Genomic DNA, 22090 nt, shown 5'->3' on the forward strand with positions numbered 1-22090 from the left:
GCTCCAGCCACATCACAGGAGGCAGGAATGACCACCAAGCTAGATGGCTTGGTGGATAAGTCCAATTCATGGAGAAGAGGGCTATTGATGGCTACCAGCAATGCTTTTGAATTGCAGCTGTTAGAAACCACAGGAAAGGAGAAGTCTCTCATTCATATATATATATATATATGAGTTTCCATATTTTTACTTTACATACATAAAAAGGTAAAGTAAAGGAAAAGTTGCAGATGACTCTGGGGTTGCGGCGCTCATCTTGCTTTATTGGCCGAGGGAGCCGGCGTACAGCTTCCGGGTCATGCGGCCAGAATGACTAAGCCGCTTCTGGCGAACCGGAGCAGCCCACGGAAATGACGTTTACCTTCCCGCCAGAGCGGTACCTATTTATCTACTTGCACTTTGACATGCTTTCGAACTGCTAAGTTGGCAGGAGCAGGGACCGAGCAACGGGAGCTCACCCCATCATTGCGGGGATTTGAACTGCCAACCTTCTGATTGGCAAGTCCTAGGCTCTGTGGTTTAGATCACAGCGCCACTAGCGTCCCTTTTTATATACATACATTGTTGTTATTTACTTAGCATTCGCTCCATTGAGCATCGATATCCCTCTCGCTCGTCTCGTGGTTTCCAAACTGCCATACTATTTCATAGCATTTCTACCTTTTCCAGTTTACTATTCATTCATTCCCATTGTCACTAAATTTAAGTATATGTAAATCAGTCATAATCATTCACATTGCAAGTTTTGTTAAATCAACCCTGCTAGTGTCGGTAGTTGTTTACAACTGTCCTTCAAGTATGTTACAAATTTACTACAATCTTTTTGGAAAGATTGGTCTTGCTGGTTTTGGATTTTCCTGGTCAGATATATAAAAGCCCGGGAAAGCTCATGAATAATAAATAAGCTCATGAATATGCAGATAAAGTGGCGCCGCCTCCTCGTGAGCGAATAGGGGAGAGCGTGCTGCGCCTATTAATCAGCTCCGAAGGAAATTGGGTGGAGCTTTTGCTCGGGAGGGCAGGAGGCATGCAGCCCGACCCTGTGCATTTTGGGCTGGGGGAGGGGCGGCGATGGCGCTCTGCTGGAGAGGCGCCGGAGATTATTGGGGGGGCGGAGCCCCCCCAAACAAATTTTTGAGGGGGCTCGGGCCCCCTCAAGCCCCATGGAGTCGGCGCCTATGGTCAGGAGTGCTCTGATGGTGTTTCCTGCTTGGCAGGGGGTTGGACTCGATGGCCCTTGTGGTCTCTTCCAACGCTATGATTCTATAATTCTAGCTTCACCAGTTCTGCATAATCCTGCCAACCTAGCAATTCAAAAGTGCACCGGTGCCAGCAGATAAATAGGTACCGCTGTGGCGGGAAAGTAAACAGCATTTCCGTGGTTGTGGCTTCCTTCACAGTGTTCTGTTGCACCAGAAGCAGTTTAGTCCTGCTGGCCACATGACCCGGAAAGCTGTCTGTGGACAAACGTCAGCTCCCTCAGCCTGAAAGCGAGATGAGCGCTGCAACACCATAGTCACCTTTGACTGGACTTAACCATCCAGGGGTCCTATGCCTTAACCTGGTTGAAATCCACTGAGATAGGCCATTGGCCTCACCCAGCAGGATCCTCTGAAGTTCTCATGGCCTGCTGTCACTCTCCCATGGCAATGTCTGGGCCTCATGAGAATGAAAAGGGACCCACGGTTGTGATTAGAGAAGCCGCTGTTTCCCGCAAAGATGAAAACCAGAGCTGGTGGTGAATCCTCTAACCACAGCAGCTCCCTTGATGGCAAGCTGCTCCCAATGTGCCTTCTTGCCCCAACATCTGGTGTGCAGGGAGAGCCCTCATGGCTCACAGGAAGACCCGGGGTGATGACAGGCCCATCTCAGCAGCAGCAGCTGACGTCAGCATCAATCTGCTCTTGTTCCAAGGAGCTAGGATTCTACGCATGTCGAATACTGGTGCTAGGACATGTTGCAACAAGCCACACACATGCCCAAGTGGGGGAATGTAGCTCTTTGCAAGCTTTTCACTTAGAGGAAGTGCTTCTGCAAATAGGATATTTGCCAAAAAAAAAAAAAAAAAACCTCCAGAAGGCAGTATGTGTGCATAATGCATAGGTTTATAATGCAGAACCCAGGTCCCACCTTGTTTGAAAAAGGCAAAAAAAAAACCAACCCACTTGTTCCAAGCCTTAGGTGTGAATGCACATCCATGTGCTAGCAGGCCATGTTTATGTGGTTGTGGCCTGCGTGTGGCACTCATGACAGTTCCTCCACTCTGCAAATGTGCTCATGGACCCAAAGAGTTTGGCCACCCCTGGAGCCAGTCTCTGGGTGGGTTCGAGTCTGTTGGGAGAATCTTTCCCTCTTAAATTGATAACATCCTTCCCAGCTGGGTACTAATTGCGTGAGAAAGATTGGCCCCTCCCACAAGGTCATATGTGGTACATTCTTTTTATTTTTTTAAAAAAACACTTGTACATGTGCCATGCTAGCGTACAGTCACATCAGCGCTGCATTTATGTATAAGCTCAACAAGCTATAGCTCAGGGCCCCAATCTCTTAGGCCCCCCCCCAAAAAAAGTTAAAGGAAATAAATAACTGGATGTACCTTTTGAAAACATAAGATAAAAAACAAATGAAATAAAACCTACATACTGCAACAGTGTTTTGTGTTGTGTAGGCTTCTATGATGTAAGTCATGGGACCTGCCTGCTAGCCTGCTCCCTAAAATATCACTGGTTTGCTCCTTTCTATATATAGGGTGCCTACATTCTGCTGCCAAGGAGTGTGGTGGAGTCTCTTTCTTTGGAGGTCTTTAAGCAGAGGCTTGACAACCATATGTCAGGAGTGCTCTGATGGTGTTTCCTGCTTGGCAGGGGGTTGGACTAGATGGCCCTTGTGGTCTCTTCCAACTCTATGATTCTATGATTCTATGACTGGTTGCAGGGCAACATGCAGCATGCAGCTGCAGACTGCACCACAAGTCTCCTTGTGCCCTCCATCTTTCTCAACATCAGGGTCTTTTCCAGGGAGTCTTCTCTTCTCATGAGATGGCCCAAGTATTGGAGCCTCAGCTTCACGATCTGATATATATATATCTGGAAGCAAAGGTGATCTTGAACAGGAGCAGAAAATAAAAGCATCCTCGGGTGTAGAGCGGTGTTGACTGCACTTATCGCTCCCGTTGTTATAAAGAACAAGGGATGGGATGGAAGGCGCTTGTAGCTCTTCCACAGGACGCGCAAAGCATCGTCTTCCTTCTCACACCTCACACACACAGCGAGCATAACGTCACCATGCCACATGTTGCAAGCATTCCAGGAAACCAGATCCGTATCCTCAGAGTGGCTCTGGTTCCAGAAGTCATAAATCATCCTGTCACAGAGCCTTAGATCTCAGGGAGCTGCTGGGCTTCTCCAGTACAGAAGACAGCTGGGACTCCGCTGCCAAGAATGGTGGGAGAGTTGCTTTTGAGGAGGTCAGAGCCTGGAGCGTGTCCCTTGGAGCCAGCTGATGACATCACTGAAGAGCAAGCCTTTGAAATGGGAGGTGCGATTTGGGGACACATAAGGAAGAGGCTGTTGGATGAGGCGAATGGCTCCTGTGTCTGTGTCTGTCCTGAATCTCTAAACATTTGACTTCATTAGATGTCCACAAGTTCTAGTGTTAAGAAAGAGGGAGGAGAGAAAATTGCTATCCACTTTCTTCCTGCCAGGGGACGCGGGTGGCACTGTGGGTTAAACCACAGAGCCTAGGACTTGCCGATCGGAAGGCTGGCGGTTTGAATCCCTGTGATGGGGTGAGCTCCCGTTGCTCGGTCCCTGCTCCTGCCAACCTAGCGGTTCGAAAGCACAAAGTGCAAGTAGATAAATAGGTACCGCTCTGGCGGGAAGGTAAATGGCGTTTCCGTGCACTGCTCTGGTTCGTCAGAAGCGGCTTAGTCATGCTGGTCACGTGACCCGGAAGCTGTACACCGGCTCTCTTGGCCAATAAAGCGAGATGAGCGTCGCAACCCCAGAGTCGGTCACGACTGGACCTAATAGTCAGGGGTCCCTTTATCTTTTACCTTTTTCTTCATGCCATGGATCATTGTCTAAACTTATCTTTAAGTCACGTTTTCTCTAAATACTGTGACCTTTCTTCCTCTTTACACTTACTTCTCAACTTTACACTGAAAAATTCAGGGCAGGTAAAAAGGACTTCTTCACGCAGCACATAGCATACCCTGCAACATTCTTTTAGGAAAATTTGAGGCACTGTCCCACCAATCTCGTCACTTGCCCCCTCTCTGCTGTTGACTCCTTCCTTGCTCACCTGCTCGCAGAAGCAACCTGCTCGCTCCCCTTTCTCTCCCTCCCCTCTCTTCCTTTGCTGGCTGTCTTCGTGTCAGGAATGAGCCAGCTTCAAGCAAAGGTTTGCAGCCAACAGCAGAAAGCAGCCAGGAACAGAGAGGCTTTGACGTTAGTCAGGCAGGGGAGAGCTGGCAGCTGCAGTCTTTGGCTCTTCTTGATCTTGATGGGCAGGCTGATAAGGGAGTAGCTGAGAGCAGGCTAGAACACAGCCAAAGCTTGCAGGAAGCACAAACAGGCACAAACAAACTCAGAGACAGCCTCTCAGAAAAGGAAGAGGTTGGAGCTGATCCACTAAGTCCAAAGAGTCGGTGAATGGGAAGGCTGCAAGATAGGAAGCAAAACAAGAGACATAAGGGTCGTAAGTTCTTCTATCAATGCCGGAAGGAGTCTTCAGAAGGGTCATCTTGAGTAATGATGCAGGAGGCTTTGTTAGAGCCATCCAGAGCTATCTGTTTGTTTTTGAAATAAATCCTCCTTTTTAATTCCCTACACTTACTGTGTTTTCAAGCTGGGAACCTGGATTCCTGACACTTCACCTCCTGCTCTGCAGCATCAAGCGGCACCGCACAGCTCAGAGCAGCCTGCTGGAAGGTCGCCCCAGCCTGCGAAGCATCAGGAGATGCTGCAGGGACCAGACCAACCTCCTCCTCTGGCGCCGCAGATGTACTTCCTTCCGGAAGTGCTGCATCGGAAGGAGGAAGAGGAGTGGTTACACTCAGGGCGAAGGTAAGTTTTCCTTCCTTTTGGGGGGTCCTGCGCTCTGGTGTGCCATTTGACTCACACCACAGCATGGAACCAAAAACAGTCTGTCTTTGGATCCCAAGCTCTGGCACGGCCAGACTATGGGAGCCAAAACTGGGACATCCAGGACTAGGATCATAAGCAGGGGCGGGTTCTGCCAATCTGGGATGTCCCGGTTAAATCAGGACACTTGTGGGTTATGAAATAGATCAACTATGGAACGTGCTCCTGCAGGAGGCCACCAATTGGCTTTAATAGACGATTAGACAAGTTCCTGGGTTACTGATGGCTATCAGCCATGATGGCTCTGCTCTGTGTCCACAGATGGAGGCAGCCATGCTTCTGAATACCAGTTTCTGGAAACCGCAGGAGGGGAAAGTTGCTATTTTGCTCAGATCCTGCTTTGGGGTCTCCCATTGGGGCATCTGGTTGGTGTGATGGCCTGGGACTCGGACTCAGAACCAGAGGAGTCTCAGTTTGCACCGGATCCTTTGCCTCAGGCAGCATCTGAACCAAGTCTGGGGCCTGATCCTGAAGAGTCCCAGTCTGCACAGGTTCCCCTGCAACAAGCACCAGCTGGGCCGAGTCAGGGGCCTGATCCTGCCCTGGCTCCAGATATGGAGATTCCCTCGTTGCCTCCAGCTGGGCCATCGCTTACAGCTGCTCCACTACCGGTTGGGTCAGGGGAGGCTGAGGTGGCCCCTGGGTCTAGTAACCCACCGACGTCTCCCGAGCTGCAGAGACTGAGGTCTGAGAGAAGGAGAGACCTGAGTAATCGCAGGAGGAGTGCTCGCCTTCGGCTGAGACAGGGAGGTGAGTCGCCGGGGGATCAGGACCAGCCGCTACCCCAACAAAGATAAAAGGCTGTCGGACCCTGTCCCAGGTTCGGGAGCAACGTTGCTCTTTGCCAGAACCTGCCTGAGACCCTGTGCCTGACCTAGCCTGGTTTCCCACCTTTGTGTCCTGCCTTGGCCCTGTCGGACTGACTCCTCACGGAATCCTTGGATTTGGGACCAGACCTGGACCGCGTTGCTCGGGTTAACCCATGGGCCCAGCACAGTTGGCTACTGTGAGAGCAGGATGCTGGACTAGATAGGCCACTGGCCAGATCTAGCAGGCTCTTCTTGTTGGGTTGAGATCTGGCACTGGAAATCCATTCAGAGGCTGGACCCCCAACTCTGCTAAAGTCCCATTTGAGGGGAGAAGCTGGCAAAATATCCCAGGGATGTTGTTATTCCCCCTCCCGGGTGGCCAGCGTTACACTGCACACGAGGCCATCGTCCGCAGCCCAGAAACTCATTACTAGGCTGTGCTGTTCCTTCGGCTAAGCTGCCGTTGAGAAGCAGGCCTCCGCTCTGACTCTTAAGCCAAAAGCTCTTTTCTGTGATTCAGAGATCTGAGTTTTAATTAACGGGGAGCGGTGCCCATTCTGCTCAACGCAGCACTCTTAAAAGTTCAATTGTTGATTGAGGCGAGAGCCATTTCTCACCAGGTAGAGAAAATGAGACGCGGATCGGAACATAAAAGATTGTTTTAATTAAACCTGGCATTTCCAAGGCTTCTGCTGACAGGAGGATAATAGCGTAACTGGGGTTCAAAAAACGGATTAGACAAATTTATGGGGAATAGAGACATCACTGGCAATTAGCCAAGACGGGCTGCCGACGGATGCTGAAATTGCCCTCCTCCCCCTTGAAAACAGACTTTGAAAAAGAAGAAAAATACCCTTTTCACAAGGCTCAGTGCCATTCAAATGCGAGACACTGGGGCTCCATGATGTGGTAATATAATGGATTCTGATCATGGGCCATCATGGGTCATGAAGCCACATCACCAAGCAATATGTGGAGGTTATTAAGCACAGGTTGGATGGCCACTGGGCTGGGATTCCATGTCGGGATCACATGGGGTTGGGGGGCCAATCCCATCTCTTTAAAAAGGTAAAGGTAAAGGGACCCCTGACCATTAGGTCCAGTCGTGACCGGCTCTGGGGTTGCAGCGCTCATCTCGCTTTATTGGCCAAGGGAGCTGGCGTACAGCATCTGGGTCATGTGGCCAGCAGGACTAAGCTGCTTCTGGTGAACCAGAGCAGCACACAGAAACGCCGTTTACCTTCCCGCTGTAGCGGTACCTATTTATCTACTTGCACTTTGACGTGCTTTCGTTTTTTTTTAAAAAAATGATATTTATTAAGTTTTCAAAAGAAAAAAATTACATAAATAAAAAGATTAGAAGAAAAGACAAAAATAAAAAAAATAAAGAAAAAGAAAAATACAAAATACAGAAAAAAGATAAAAAACATTTAAAAAGAAAACACATCAATCTTTCAATGTCATATATTCATATCCTTGCTTCCCTGACCTCCTCACACCTCCCTTTTTTGTATTCCAATTCAGTTAGTTAATTCAGCAATTTCTTTCCCTCTTTCTTTTTATCTTAATCCTTTAACTTAATATAATATAACTTTGAGTTCTCACCTGTTAATAATCCATTTTTCATACACCTTTAAAACATTGCTGCTTAAACCACTTAACTTCATTCTGACATCATTCTAACATTCATTAATTTTGCAATATTTCTGTAAATAGTCTTTAAATTTCTTCCAATCTTCTTCCACTGACTCTTCTCCCTGGTCTCGGATTCTGCCAGCACTTTGACGTGCTTTCGATCTGCTAGTTTGGCAGGAGCAGGGACCAAGCAATGGGAGCTCACCCCATCACGGGGATTCGAACCACCAACCTTCTGATCGGCAAGTCCTAGGCTCTGTAGTTTAACCCACAGCGCTACCCGCTTCCACCCTTTTCCTTAGGACGTCCCTATTTTCATCAAAGAAATATTGGTGGGTATGGAGTTATCTGTCCCCCAAGCCATCTGAAAACAATCCTGTATAGCGAAGGGGTTTTTTTATGTTTAATGTTTTATTATGCTTTTATATATGTTGGAAGCTGCCCAGTGTGGCTGGGGCAACCCAGTAAGATGTATGGGGTATAAATAGTAAAATTATCCTTCTGGAATGGGACGTCCCTATTTTCATCGGAGAAGTGTTGGAGGGTGTGGGTGTCCCTTCCAACTCCAGAGTCCTATGATCTATAGACTCAGGCGCTGCACCTAGGCCTTGACAGGAAAGGTCCTTTTAATCACTTTGAAGGCACCTTGGCATGCCAAGGAGAACCCTCCCCCCCCCGCCGCTTCTCTCCTTTTCTTAATGCCTGATTGAAATGAGACAAAGACCACGGCGAGTCTGGATATTAAAGGGCTCCTGCACATTTGCGTCAAAGTCAAGGCTACGGGGGCTTCGACGTGCGAGGAAAAACGAAGCGGAAACCTGAGACCTGAGCCGGAATATTAAACCAAGCTATCAAAATGAGCCGTCCATCTCCCACTTGCAACCATTACGCCTCCAGCAGAGACAATCAGAGGAAATAAAAAGGGTTTTAATCAATGCAAAGGCTATTATTACATTGTTATGGCTAACAATGTGTGCCGGCAGGAAGGCCGCAAAACAGCCTGTCTCCTCTGGAAGAAAAGCGCTGCAAATCTTGAGCCCCGTCGGATGGCATTCAAGGCACCTTTTCTGGCAGGTGTGGATCAATCGCGAGGCCAGACCCGGTCCCAAATCCCACTTCCAGTTACTCTAGAGTTGCGCTTTGAACCCGTGCACTGCTGAAATCTGCCTTCCGGTTCTTCAGAAGTCTTCGCCCCCCTCTATGAAAGAGGCTTCAGTTTTTCTGCCTCTCTCTTAGGACACACAATAATTTCTTCAGAACGTTATCCTGTGCGGGGATTTACACTTGAGTTATTGCTGTGGTCTGTGTATGTTTTTCTCCTCAATTATATTTCTCTAGCATTTTTGGCACCTCCCCTGGTTGCCCACATTACATGTTCTGAAAAATGCTCAAGAGAGGAGCTACAGCAACATCGAAGAGCTTGTTGATTTGCTACTGGGCCAAGGTCCAGGGATTACTATTAGCAGTGCTTTTTTCCTGGGGGGACGCATACCTCTAAACATTTTGTGAGTCTAGGTTTGGCCTCATTGAGGGGCAGCATTTCAATAAAGCAGAGACATCACCTTGCCAACAAAGGTCTGTATAGTTCAAGCTATGGTTTTCCCAGGAGTGATGTATGGAAGTGAGAGCTGGACCATAAAGAAGGCTGATCATCGAAGAATTGATGCTTTTGAATTATGGTGCTGGAGGAGACTCTTGAGAGTCCCATGGACAGCAAGAAGATCAGACCTATCCATTCTGAAGGAAATCAGCCCTGAGTGATCACTGGAAGGACAGATCCTGAAGCTGAGGCTCCAAGACTTTGGCCACCTCATGAGAAGAGAAGACTCCCAGGAAAAGACCCTGATGTTGGGAAAGATGGAGGGCACAAGGAGAAGGGGACGACAGAGGACGAGATGGTTGGACAGTGTTCTCGAAGCTATCAGCATGAGTTTGACCAAACTGTGGGAGGCAGTGGAAGACAGGAGTGCCTGGTGTGCTCTGGTCCATGGGGTCATGAAGAGGTGGACACGACTAAACAACAACAACAAATTTCAATATGAGCAGGAAAATGAGAGTACCCCTAAACATTATTTATTTTTTAGAAAAAAAGCACTGATTATCAGTATACTATTTATTATTATTTAAATTTGTATACCATCTTTCATCCGAAGATCACGGGGCGGTTCACAACATAAGAATACAAAATGAGACCACAAAATATGTCATAAAACAAAAACAAACCAATACCACCCCTCCCAAAAACACATTTTAAAGGCCATATACAAAGCTCTTTACAGCTCGGGACCAGTTTACCTGCAAGATCACCTAACCCTACACATGCCTGCTTGACCACTTCGATTGAGACAACTGGCACTGCTACAGGTGCCACCAAATCCCCATTCCACATTTGTAAAAACTCGATTGTTTAGTACGGCAGCACCTGTACATTGCACTCCCTGCTTATTGCATATCCTCTAACATTTCTCCGATGAAAATAGGGATGTCTCATTCCATAATGGAAGACAGGAGTGCCTGGCGTGCTCTGGTCCAGGGGGTCACAAAGAGTCAGAACAACAACAACTTGTTGGTGCAGCACTTTGGTTTTTTGGATGTTGAGTGATAGGCCAAGCTTTTTGTAAGCTTCTGGGAAGATATTTAGGATGGTTTGGAGGTCGTATCAGAATATGTAAGACTATTGGAAGACCCACCTAGTCTAACCTCCTGCTGTCAAAGGGGCTGGTCAAACGCCCCGGCAGGAAGCTTGTAGGCTGGTCCTGAGTGCAGCAGAGACTCTGTTCTAGCAACTGACCTTAGGGCTGGTGCTGTGCTGCTTCTATCGCAATTATATGTAGGGCTTTTCCCCAACAGAAACTTGCAGGAACTCAGTTCTGGCACCTCTCAGGTGGCCATTGCCATTAAAAGAGAACATGGTGATTTCTGGCACCTCTTTTTCTACAAAAATAGCACTGATCATTTGTATGTTTTTAATCAGTGCTCCCCCCCCCCAAAAAAAAGATGTTTAGGGGTACTCTCATTTTCCTACTCATATTGAAATACTGCCCCTCAACTCATGTTAAAAAAATGCACAGGAAAATCTTAATTAATAAAAAAAATAGGAAATGAATTTATCTCATCGCACAAAAGCAAAAAGAGAGGGGTGGTATTGTATATAAAAAACAAATTAGAGGCACAACAATTATTTAAGGATGAAGAAGGCAGAATCATAGCAGAATCCAAGTCAATTGGCAAGGTGAAAAATTGATTATTATTGGAGTATATGCACTGAATGGTAGTAAAGCAGAATTTTTTAAAGGTCTGGAGGAAAAATTATTTGAATATTTGGATCAAAAAGTAATAATAAAGGGTGATATGAATGGTGTGGTATCAATGGAGATGGATAGACTTCGGGTTAAAGGTAAAATGAAGGAAGGGAAATTACCAAAAACTTTTTTTGACATGGTGGAAAATTGCAAATTGACGGATATATGGAGATTGAGACACCCATTAGAAAAACAATTTACTTTTCAATCAGAGGTAAACCAATCAAGGTCACGAATTGATCAGATATGGATTTCTAGCGAACTAACCTCAAGAATGATAAATATTGAGATTCAACCAAAAGTTTTATCGGACCACAATGTGGTTAAAGCTATTTTAAAAGGATATGAAGAAAAATCTTTTAGGTGGAGACTAAATGAAAATCTTTTTGACGATCAGAAGATTGTGGATAGGGCTCAGAAATGTTTAACGGACTATTTTGTAAATAATGTCAACAAAGGAACAAAGATGAGTACGGTTTGGGATGCAAGTAAAGCTGTTATAAGAGGTTTCTTCATTCAACAAAATGCAATTAAAAATAGAATGAGAGAAAAAGGGAAAAAAGAAATTTTAAGACAAATAATGGAGAATGAAAAAAAATTAACTATAAGACCCAAGGATGAAAAAGTTAAGCAAAGTATAAAAATGCTCCAGACACAATTTGCGATGATAATCAATAAAGAAGTAGAATGGAATATAAGAAGATTGAAACAAAAGAATTTTGAATTTGCAAATAAATCAGGGAAATGGTTAGCGTGGCAAATCAAACTCATATTGAAATACTGCCCCTCAATGAGGCCAAACTTAGATTCACAAAATGTTTATGGGTATGCGTACCACTGCATCGAAAAAGCACTGGTTTTAATAGATTTTATATATATATGTAGTTTTCCTTCTCTCAGGGTTGAATTGCTTTTTAATAATCTCCTCCCTATATTTTTAGTGGTTCTCATTTTTATATGTAAGCTCCCTTGAGTCCACTCAGGAGAAAAAAGTGGGGTATAAATAAATATATAATATTATTTTTATTATCCCCCTGGCAATGGAGGTACAACCTTGCCATCTTAGCTTGTAGCCATTGACAGAGCCTTTTCCAATGTGAACATGCCGGATTTTCTTCTAAAACCTTCCAAGTTGGTGGCGATCGCTGCCTCTTGTGGGAAGGAGTTCCAGAAGTTAGACTAGATAGCCGCAGTGGGAAGAAAAACTTCCTTTTGTCTATGCTAAATCTTCCAACATTTGGTTTCGTTTCATGTCCCTGACTTTTAGTAATAAGAGAGGAGAGAGGAAAAAATCTTCTCCCTATTCACTTTCTCCTTACCTTGCAGAATTCTATGTCCCACGATCATGTCCCCTCTTTCCTCTAAATTAAAAAGCCTGAAATGTTGTAATCTTTCCCATAGAGGAGCTGCTCCAGCCCCTTGATCATTTCGGGTGACCTTTCCTGATCCCATTAGCTCATTCTTTCCCATTTCCACGTTAGAAAACCCAGCGGAAATTTGCATTTAAATACCTATCTTAAAATGTATTTTTCCACCCCAAACACATTTAAAATGGAACTTGTTGCCTTTTTTGAACCAAGAATTACGCCAATAGGTTTGGGGAATGCCCAAGCTGGTGGCTAACTAAGGCTGTGATCCAAATCTCATTTACCTGGGAGTAAGCTCCACTGAATTTGTTAGGAATGTGATTATCTCCTGGCAGATATCAAATGAGATGTGATATAAGGATCTGCTAAAAAAAATAAAAACTAAGATAAAGAAAAATATCAATAAGAAACTGTGTAAAAATTTTTTTTGAATGCAAAATAGTACAATGGGTTTAGTTGGAAGTGTCTTTTCTTTTCCTGATTCTTATTCTAAATGTAACTATGTTCTTTTTCCTTATAGAATGTTCGTATTGTATGTTTGCTTTGTGTATTTTTCTTGTTTAATAAAGTTTAAAATAAATTAATAATAAAAAAGGAATGCGATGATCAGAATTAAGGTTGCAATCCTGGCCACACCTACTCAGTCAATAGCAGCCTTAATTCTGATCCGCAGATTACTCTGGGAGGTACAGATCAAGTCAGTTCACACCAGAATTTTGCAGAGATCAAATTCTTCAAAGAACCCATGGAATATTTATCTAGAGCTAGACCAACGTTGCCTCCCCAAAAGGCGACCCGTTTAAAGATCAAATGGCTGTTTGTGTGATCTAGAAAAATACGTCAGCAAACTCTGTGATGGCAGAAAAATCACCAAGGTGAAAATTTGTGTCACCAATTGTGGGTGAACTTAAGAAAGATCTTGCTTGCTATTAGTACACCTGGGGACTCCCAGTGCTTTACAAAAAGACCCCCTGAATTTATTCTGATTATAGTTTATGTTTTGTTTAGATTGCAACATTGTAATAATTAAAACCTCGCCGGATATTTACATGTTCATTTACATGCACTTCCATTTCACACTTTCTGGGGTCTGATGCTCAAAAAGGCTTGTGTAGATATTGCATAAGGTCTGAATTTGCCTCCCCAAAGCCTGGACCAGGGGGAAAGTGCCTACAAATGTAATAAAATAAGTAAGTTTTTGGGCTCAGCCCAAGCTCAAATTCAAGCTCAGCATCATATTTCACATTAGGGCTTTTTCTAGGGATGTTCCTCTTTTGAACCCCCAAATCCCCTTTCTTCCACCTCCCTGTCATTTTCTTTAGAGTTACTGGCATTGAAAGGAGCCTATTGAAAGAGTCAGGAAGAGGATCCCAAATGAGGCCTCTCAGCAAGCAAAAGTCAAACTCCCAGGGCAACGCAAACCAGCTGCAGGAATGACAGCTGTCATTTATCTTTGGTGACTGACAGCCTGATTGTGACACTCTCATCGCTGGGAAAACTCTAGCACGCTTCTGTGGGGTGGAAGGGAAAATGTTTTCCATAACCAATGTGAGCGCACTAGAGGGCAACATGTGGGGGGTGGGGTGAATCCTAGAATCATAGAGTTGGAAGAGACCACAAGGGCCATCGAGCCCAACCCCCTGCCAAGCAGGAAACACCATCAGAGCACTCCTGACATATGGTTGTCAAGCCTCTGCTTAAAGACCTCCAAAAAAGGAGACTCCACCACACTCCTTGGCAGCAAATTCCACTGTCAAACAGCTCTTACTGTCAGGAAGTTCTTCCTAATGTTTAGGTGGAATCTTCTTTCTTGTAGTTTGGATCCATTGCTCCGTGTCCGCTTCTCTGGAGCAGCAGAAAACAACCTTTCTCCCTCCTCTATGTGACATCCTTTTATATATTGGAACATGGCTATCATATCACCCCTTAACCTCCTCTTCTCCAGGCTAAACATGCCCAGCTCCCTTAGCCGTTCCTCATAAGGCATCGTGGGTGGGCAGTGTTTTTACAGGATTGCATTCAGGATTGCCTTTTACAGGATTTACAGGATTGCCTTTACAGGGGGCAGATAACTCCATACCCTCCAACATTTCTCCAATGAAAATAGGGACTTTCTAAGGAAAAGTGGGACATTCCAGGATTAAGCCAGAAACCGGGACGTCTTCTTTAAATCTGAGACTGTCCCTGATACTTGGAGGGTCTGGAGTTCCATAGTTTAACAGGGCACCAGGGGAAGAAGTTCTTCCTATTATCTGTCCTGATATAAGATCGAGTTATGATTTCATGCCAACGCAGCAGTCTTCATCAATGAGCTAGGCCCAGATGTGCCCAAGTTTGCTGAGAGAGAGACTGAGAGAGAGAGATTGAGAGAGAGAGAACAGGTAAGAAGATAGCCCCGTCCAGGAGCAGAACTGCAGAGTCTTCCTTTATAGGCTAAGCATGTGCAATGGGAAAGACAAAGCGTTGTCGGCACCTGGGGGAATCAGCTTATGCATGAATTGTTTTCAGCAAGGTTGCCCTTGGAGGCAGCGGTGGTTTTGCATACTCATTTTGCAAAAATGCAAACACGCTGGTGCTATCCCAACAAAGCTAATTCCGACCTCTGGGGCCAGGCCTTCCAGGCGTTGCGATGATATCCCTGCTCTTTTCTTAAGCGGCAGAGGTGTTTTCGGAGGTCAGGCCCCAAATGTACCAAAGCAGACATTTAAGGATGCCTTTGCGCTTGGCCTGCACTGCCCAGATGCTTCTGGGCTCTGGTTTTGCTGTTGCAGCTGAGAATCGCAGGGATGGCAGATGGGCTTGTGCCAGCTGAGATCCAGCCCGGGGTAGGGGTGGGGGTGGGGGTGGGGCACCTGCGTTCTGCAAGGCCAAAGCCCCATTTTTCATCATGATTGACAGAAAGCTAAAGGAAGATGGGAACGATATGCGAATGGTGGTCAAATTTTGCTGCAAGCAAACAAAATATTAAATAATATTCTTAGCCCCCTTCTGCATTTGTAAGAACTCAATCTTAGTTGCACCGGCACTTTGGAACTCCCTGCCTATTGATACCATCCAGCTGCCTTCACGATTATACTCTTTTCGGTGCCTCCTAAAAAATAGTTTTCTTTAGCTAAGCCTACCCAGATGTTTAGAAAGTTGATGTGAGTTTTAATCTGTGCTTAAGGTAAAGGGACCCCTGACGGTTAGGTTCAGTCGTGGCCAACTCTGGGGTTATGGCACTCATCTCGCTTTATTGGCCGAGGGAGCTGGCATACAGCTTCCGGGTCATGTGGCCAGCAGGACTAAGCCGGGAGGGGGTGGTGGAAAATGTCCTCTGCCTCCCCCACTGCCCTGGTTCCCAGCGTGATGACGGTGATCAAGCAGGAAAACGTGCTGGTGGACATGCTCTCTGGCATAGGGGCACCCGAGAAGGCAGCCCGGGAAGGCTGTGAGCTGCCTTCTGCCAGGAAGCATGAAGAGGACAACGACCGGGAGCAGGGCCGTCTTTAGCAGATGCAGAGGCTTGGGAGGGAAGCTTCCATGCTAAACCTCTGTGGGGATCGCTCTCCTCCTGTGGAGGCTTGGGAAGGAAGCTGCATGCCGGCCAGCCATATAGTTGGTGGGGCGCAGCTGGCCGGCGTGCAGGGAAAGGGGAGGCTGCCAGTATACCTGCCTCGGTCCAGTATACCTGAAGAAGTGTCTCCACCCCCATCATTCTGCCTGGACACTAAGGTCCAGATCCGAGGGCCTTCTGGCAGTTCCCTCCCTGCAAGAAGTGAAGCTACAGGGAACCAGGCAGAGGGCCTTCTCGGTAGTGGCACCCGCCCTGTGGAACGCCCTCCCACCAGATGTCAAAGAGAAAAATAACTACCAAACTTTTAGAAGACATCTGAAGGCAGCCCTGTTTAGGGAAGCTTTTAATGTTTAATAGGTTTTTGTATTTTAGTGTTTTGTTGGAAGCTGCCCAGAGTGGCTGAGGAAACCCAGCCAGATGGGCAGGGTATAAATAATAAATTATTATTATTATTATATGCCAGCAAAGCCGTGCAGCTCCCCCACTCGCTAGGGCGCCCTTGAGAGGCCGGCGCCCTGGCACAACGCACCACTGAGACCAATGGGAAAGACAGCTGTGACAATATCTGGAGATAATCTCCGGCTCTCTCCATTCCACCAGATTTCTATATCAGCACCTTCCTTTAAGACCAGGCACCCCGGTTCATCCATCTTGGCTTGGAGGCTCCTAGCATTAGTCTATAAACACATGCCTACAGTCTCTCTCTCTCTCTCCAAGCGCCTCTGACATTTGCGCTTTGACATACAAGAGTGCCTTATACTAGGGGAAATTGCTTTGCAAAAATGTGTATATTAGGCAAGATTAGGCATACGAACGTGTGGATATTGGAATCAATTAGCACTTAAAATGCTGATGCATTTTCATGAGGTCTTCTTTTGAATAGCAAACTAATGCGGAGCATTGAACTTCAGACTGGGAAAATGGGAAAGGGAGAGAAAGCAAAACGGATAGATTCACCCGTCCCATGTAAAGTGGCTTCCTGTGTTTTAATACCTCCGGTCTGCATTTACGTAGGTGCCAATCTGTGTTGGCTCCCATTAGAATGAATTACTGGACCATTTGTAAACAGCGTCATTCCAGTGCCTGGCAAGATAATTTTATTAGAGCAGGATCCAAAGTCATTATGATACTTCGCCAGCATATTACACTCGGAGTGGCATCTATTTAGATGCAAGGCAGGAGTCCTCAGGGGACAGCAGCAAACAAGGACTCAAAGTTTCTTCTAAGATGAAGTTTTAAAAGATGCAAGGAGGGGGAAGTCAGAAAGATGGTTGGAGGGTGCTTTAAATTGGAAATGAACCCCAATTATGGTGGGGGTGGGGGGGATGTGAAATTAGACAGATCTATTGAAGAGGGAGGAGGAGTGAACCCACTGTTTCACCTAAGTCAGGATTCTACTGACCTTGGAATATGTTTTAGCCAAATTGGGATATATACTACAAGACCGAGTATTTTGAGCATGGGGCAAAAAATGGTGAAGGCCAACTTCAGGTGGATGCTTGTCGGCTGGTGGTGCAGAGCGATGACCCAGTATCCATTCTGAGAGTTTTATATTCACATTTATTTGCTTTCATATCCTGCCCTTCCTTCTGAAGGAGCCCAGGTCAGCAGCTGCAGCAATGATAAAACCAACCAACCAAAATATTCCAAAAACATTGTAAAAAACAACAACACCCCAGTTCATATCAGTCAGTGTCTCCTGATTGGTCATCTGCTATGTCACCTGACTTCCTGTGTTAAAATTCAGAGCATAGTTAAACTGTGGAACTCCCATAATTAAACTGTGGAACTCCTTCCCACTAGAGCAAAAATGGCCACCAACTTGGATGGCTTTAAAAGAGGATTAGATGAATTCCTATAGAGGAGGGCTATTGGTGGCTACCAGCCATGGTGGCTAAATACACATGTAGGGCCCTCCTATCTATGGGACTGCCTCTCCTGGTCTGCCCCACAGAGGACCTTAAGGTCCATGAATAATCCTAGCTTAGAGGTCCCGGGCCCTAAGGAAGTCAGATTATCCTCCCCCAGGGCCAGGGCCTTCTCAGTGGTGGCTCCGACCTGGTGGAATGCTCTAGCCCATGAGACCAGGGCCCTGCAGGATTTCACTTCCTTCCACAGGGCCAGTAAGACAGAGCTATTCCGCCTGGCTTTCAATTTGAATTCAGCCTGATTTTTTGTTCCCCTTCCTTCCCTCCCCCTCCCCTTTTATGAACATCACCTGCTCTGCGACCCCACAGCTAATTCTCCCCTGGCCTCTTCGCTGGACCAATTCAGCCAGCTTAGCCCTGCCTGGGGATTATCTAATTAATATTTGATTTTTGAATGCTATTGTTATTCATGCTTTTATACTGTATTTTATGCTGCTTTTATAATTAAGTGTTTTAAAGTGTTTTAAATTTGTTGTTAGCCGCCCTGAGCCTGGTTTTTGAACCGGGATGGGCGGGCTATAAATAAAAGAAATTATTATTATTATTATTATTATTATTATTATTATTATTATTATTATTATTATTTATTTGCAGATTCCTTGTGTGTTAAACATTCTCCCAAGTCAACCCTAAAACTTGCTACCCAAACGGGACTTTTAGCTAGAATCAAACCAAGTCCCAGTCTCTCTCTCTGTGTGCGCATCTGAATCCCCTGAAAGCTAAAAAAGTTGCACCCACCCAGAAATTATAGAAGGGGGAGGAATTTATTTGAAAGCATTAAAGGTAATCTTAATGACAAAGTGCAGCAGCATACATTTAAAATATGAACAAGGAAATAATGTTCCAGCACAACCACCCTTCAAACTCAATGAGGACTCCAAACCAAAAAGCGGAATTAGCAATTAAGACCGAGACAGTTCCAAAGTTCCTTCTCTTAGTGCTTGGCTAAAAGTGTTGCTGGAATTGTGTGTGGTTAGAAGTGATGGGAGCCAGGCACTGAACTTGGGAGACTATGCCTGAAGTTATTTCAGATCTTTGTTAGTGAAGCAGGAACAAAGGCATGGACCTTTCGCCAAGCCTTTGGTTCGAAGTCCAGCAGGAAGTTCAAAGAAGCTCCTGAGACATTGCTTGGGCCAATCTCCAAAAAGATGACACATACACACACACAGAGCCAGGTTAAAATCTGGTGCTAAATAGGTTTTGCAGGTGGTCCAAAGGCATGCCTAGGTGAGTTGGCATGATGATGACTGAGAAGAGGTCAAAATGAGGGACTGGAAGAAGATCAGGTAGGATCCAGGCTAGTCTACTTGAGCGAAAGAGGGGAACGGGGTCAAGTTGATTCCAAGCCAAAGGCCAGGCAGAACAACTCTGTCTTACAGGCCCTGCGGAAAGGAATCAGATCCTTCAGGGCCCTGGTCTCATGAGACAGAGCGTTCCACCAGGCTGGGGCCAGTGTTGAGAAGGCCCTGCCTCTGGTTGAGGCTAATCTGACTTCCTTAGGGCTCGGGACTTCTAGGGTGTTGCTATTTATGGACCTTAAGGTCCTCCGTGGGGCAGACCAGGAGAGGCAGTCCTGTAGGTACAAGGGTCCATGTGCCCTTGCGCCTTGGTGGCACACAGGCAGCCTCAGTAAAGCCGCTGGGTGCTTTGCAAGAGGAACATGCGCCAAAGTGGTTAAAATTTAACACGGAGAAGGATGTAAGGCACTGCCTCTCTGAGGATCTGCCATTCAGCTGTTCCTGCCCAAATGCTATCAGATTAGGAATTAATTATAAATGTGAATAGGAATGGAAAAACGCGTCTTTTGTTTAAGGTTTTCATTTCTTTTTCGGGAAGTATATCAGTGCGCCGCACATGAAAAGCAAATCATGCTTGCCAGGCAGGTGAGGCTCAGCCCAGGAGGGTGGGTGGGTAGGAAAGCATCGCATGCAGGCGGTAATTGAAAATGTATGGGGTGAGAGAGTTCCTTCAATTTTGCCCTCATATTAACAACCTCGACGTGTGAAGTGAAAGCACCGCACAGTCAGGGATGGGGAGGCAGCAGTACGGCGGAGGAATTGACTCGTTCACACTTGCTTGCCTGCCTTTGTCTGAGATCGGTGGCTGCTTTGAATTCATGTCGGGGATGACAAGGTTGACGAGCTGCAATCAAGGCCCCATCGGATCCATTCATCAGGTGCAACGAGGCTGTTCCTGTTTCAGGTTATTTATTAAATTTGTACCCTGCCCTTCCTCTGAAGATCACAGGGTAGTTCGCAACATAAAAACACAAAATACACAACACCCAATAATTCCTCTGCCGCAAACGTATTTAAAAGGCGATATAATGCTCTGTAAACAGCCAAAGGCCTGGCTATAGAGAAATGGTTTTGCCTGGAGCATTAAAATATGTAGTGAAAGCATCAGGCCACTGCAGAGAAGTTCCATTCTCGTGTTGCCACTCTCCAGACCCCTCATGGAAGAGGTATAAAAGGGGGGGCCTCAGATGAAGATTGCAGAGTTTGGGGTCGGTTCATATGGGGAGAGGCATTCCTTGAGGTATTGCAGTCCTGAGCCATTAAAGGCTTTGGAGGTTATTAATAATAGTAATTTATTATTTATACCCCACTCATCTAGCTGAGTTTCCCCAGCCACTCTGGGCGGCTCCCAATCGAGTGTTAAAAACAATACAGCGTTAAATATTAAGAAGAAGAAGAGTTTGGATTTGATATCCCGCTTTATCACTACCCGAAGGAGTCTCAAAGCGGCTCACAATCTCCTTTCCCTTCCTCCCCCAAAACAAACACTCTGTGAGGTGAGTGGGGCTGAGAGACTTCAAAGAAGTGTGACTGGCCCAAGGTCAGCCAGCAGCTGCATGTGGAGGAGCGGAGACGCGAACCCGGTTCACCAGATTACGAGACTACCGCTCTTAACCACTACACCACACTACACCACACCACACAACTTCCCTACACAGGGCTGCCTTCAGATGTCTTCTAAAAGTCTGGTAGTTGTTCTTCTCTTTGACATCTGGTGGGAGGGCGTTCCACAGGGTGGGTGCCACTACCGAGAAGGCCCTCTCCCTTGTTTCCTGTAGCTTCGCTTCTCGCAGGGAGGGAACCACCAGAAGGCCCTCGGCGCTGGACCTCAGTGTCTGGGCAGAAAGATGGGGGTGGAGACGCTCCTTCAGGTATACAGGACCTAGGCCATTTAGGGCTTTAAAGGTTGCGCAGGTGGGGTCGGATATAGGTTGTTTGATCCAATGCCTAAGCCAATACCGCTCACATGCTGTAACCAATAAAAGCCGTTTTCAGCCCATTAACCTAAAATACTTGTGACCTTGTCTCTTATTTCACCACTACGTGGGTTCGCATCCTCAACTCACAACTGAACTTGGAAAAAGAAACCCAAATGGGCAGATTCCCTCTTGTCTGGTAAGCGTGTTTAGGATCGCTGCCTTTGTCTGTCCTTGTTTTAAACTGAATGTGATAATCACCTGCCTCCTGACTTAGAGATGATGCTTACTTTAAAAACACACAACACAAAGAAAACAACCTCAGATGAACAGCATCTTTAAAAGAAAGAGCCAAGAAAAGGCCTCAGTCGACGTCTTTCGCTTTCGCAGGTGGCAATGCGGGGAAAGGGGTCGGATCCCCATAAGGAATCTGACGCCAGAAGGCAGAGCCGCCGCGTTGTCGGGCAGGAGGAGTGTTAAAAACAAGGCAAACTAAACAGAGCTGGCATAAAATCCATGCAGTACATTGAACTGTAATGATTCTGACAATAAAGCAAGCCAATAAATATTATGAAATGAAAACAGCCCAGCGGGAGCGTCATATCGATTGGCCAAGGCGGGGGCGGGAGGGAAGCGGTTTGCACACTGCTCCGCGATGCGCGAGATGCTGCGTCTCTTGGCTTTGTCTCCTGCCTTTTGGAGGCTGCCTGGGAAAGAGATTGGCTTGGAAATGAGCAGGCGTGCTGAGCTGCCTTGGCCTGAAGGGCAGCCGGAGAAAGGCAGGGTTGCAGGGCATTAGTAGAAGGCAGCTGAGCCCCTGTGGGGCAGAACCCACAAGGGGGATCTCCTCCATGTCCCATTAGGAACGGCCAAGTAACCTTGCCAGGTGAAAATCGACATGTCAGTCTAGCCCAGCAACCTGTTTCAAAACAGCAAAGGACACTGGGAGATGCCTGACAGCAGCAGCTTCAGATTTTTTGGCCTACCGGGCTCTATATTGTCTGCTCAGACTGGCAGCAACTTGCCCAGATCCCCGAAAACGGGTTCTCCCCATATAGCAGATCCTTTTCACTGGAGCCACCATAGATCGAACCCAGCAGGACCTTCTGCATGTGCACAGTATTCAAGGAGAAGA

At 46.3% G+C, this 22090-nt stretch overlaps 1 long non-coding RNA gene across 2 annotated transcripts in view; it reads left to right on the forward strand.

Moving 5' to 3' along the window:
- LOC308597418 overlaps positions 1–22090 on the forward strand; it is a 353964-nt gene that overhangs the window by 43673 nt on the left and 288201 nt on the right. The window lies entirely within an intron of this gene.

The sequence above is a fragment of the Podarcis bocagei genome (assembly GCF_964188305.1).
Source record: "Podarcis bocagei genome assembly, chromosome: 11".
NCBI classification, from domain to species: Eukaryota; Metazoa; Chordata; class Lepidosauria; order Squamata; family Lacertidae; genus Podarcis; species Podarcis bocagei.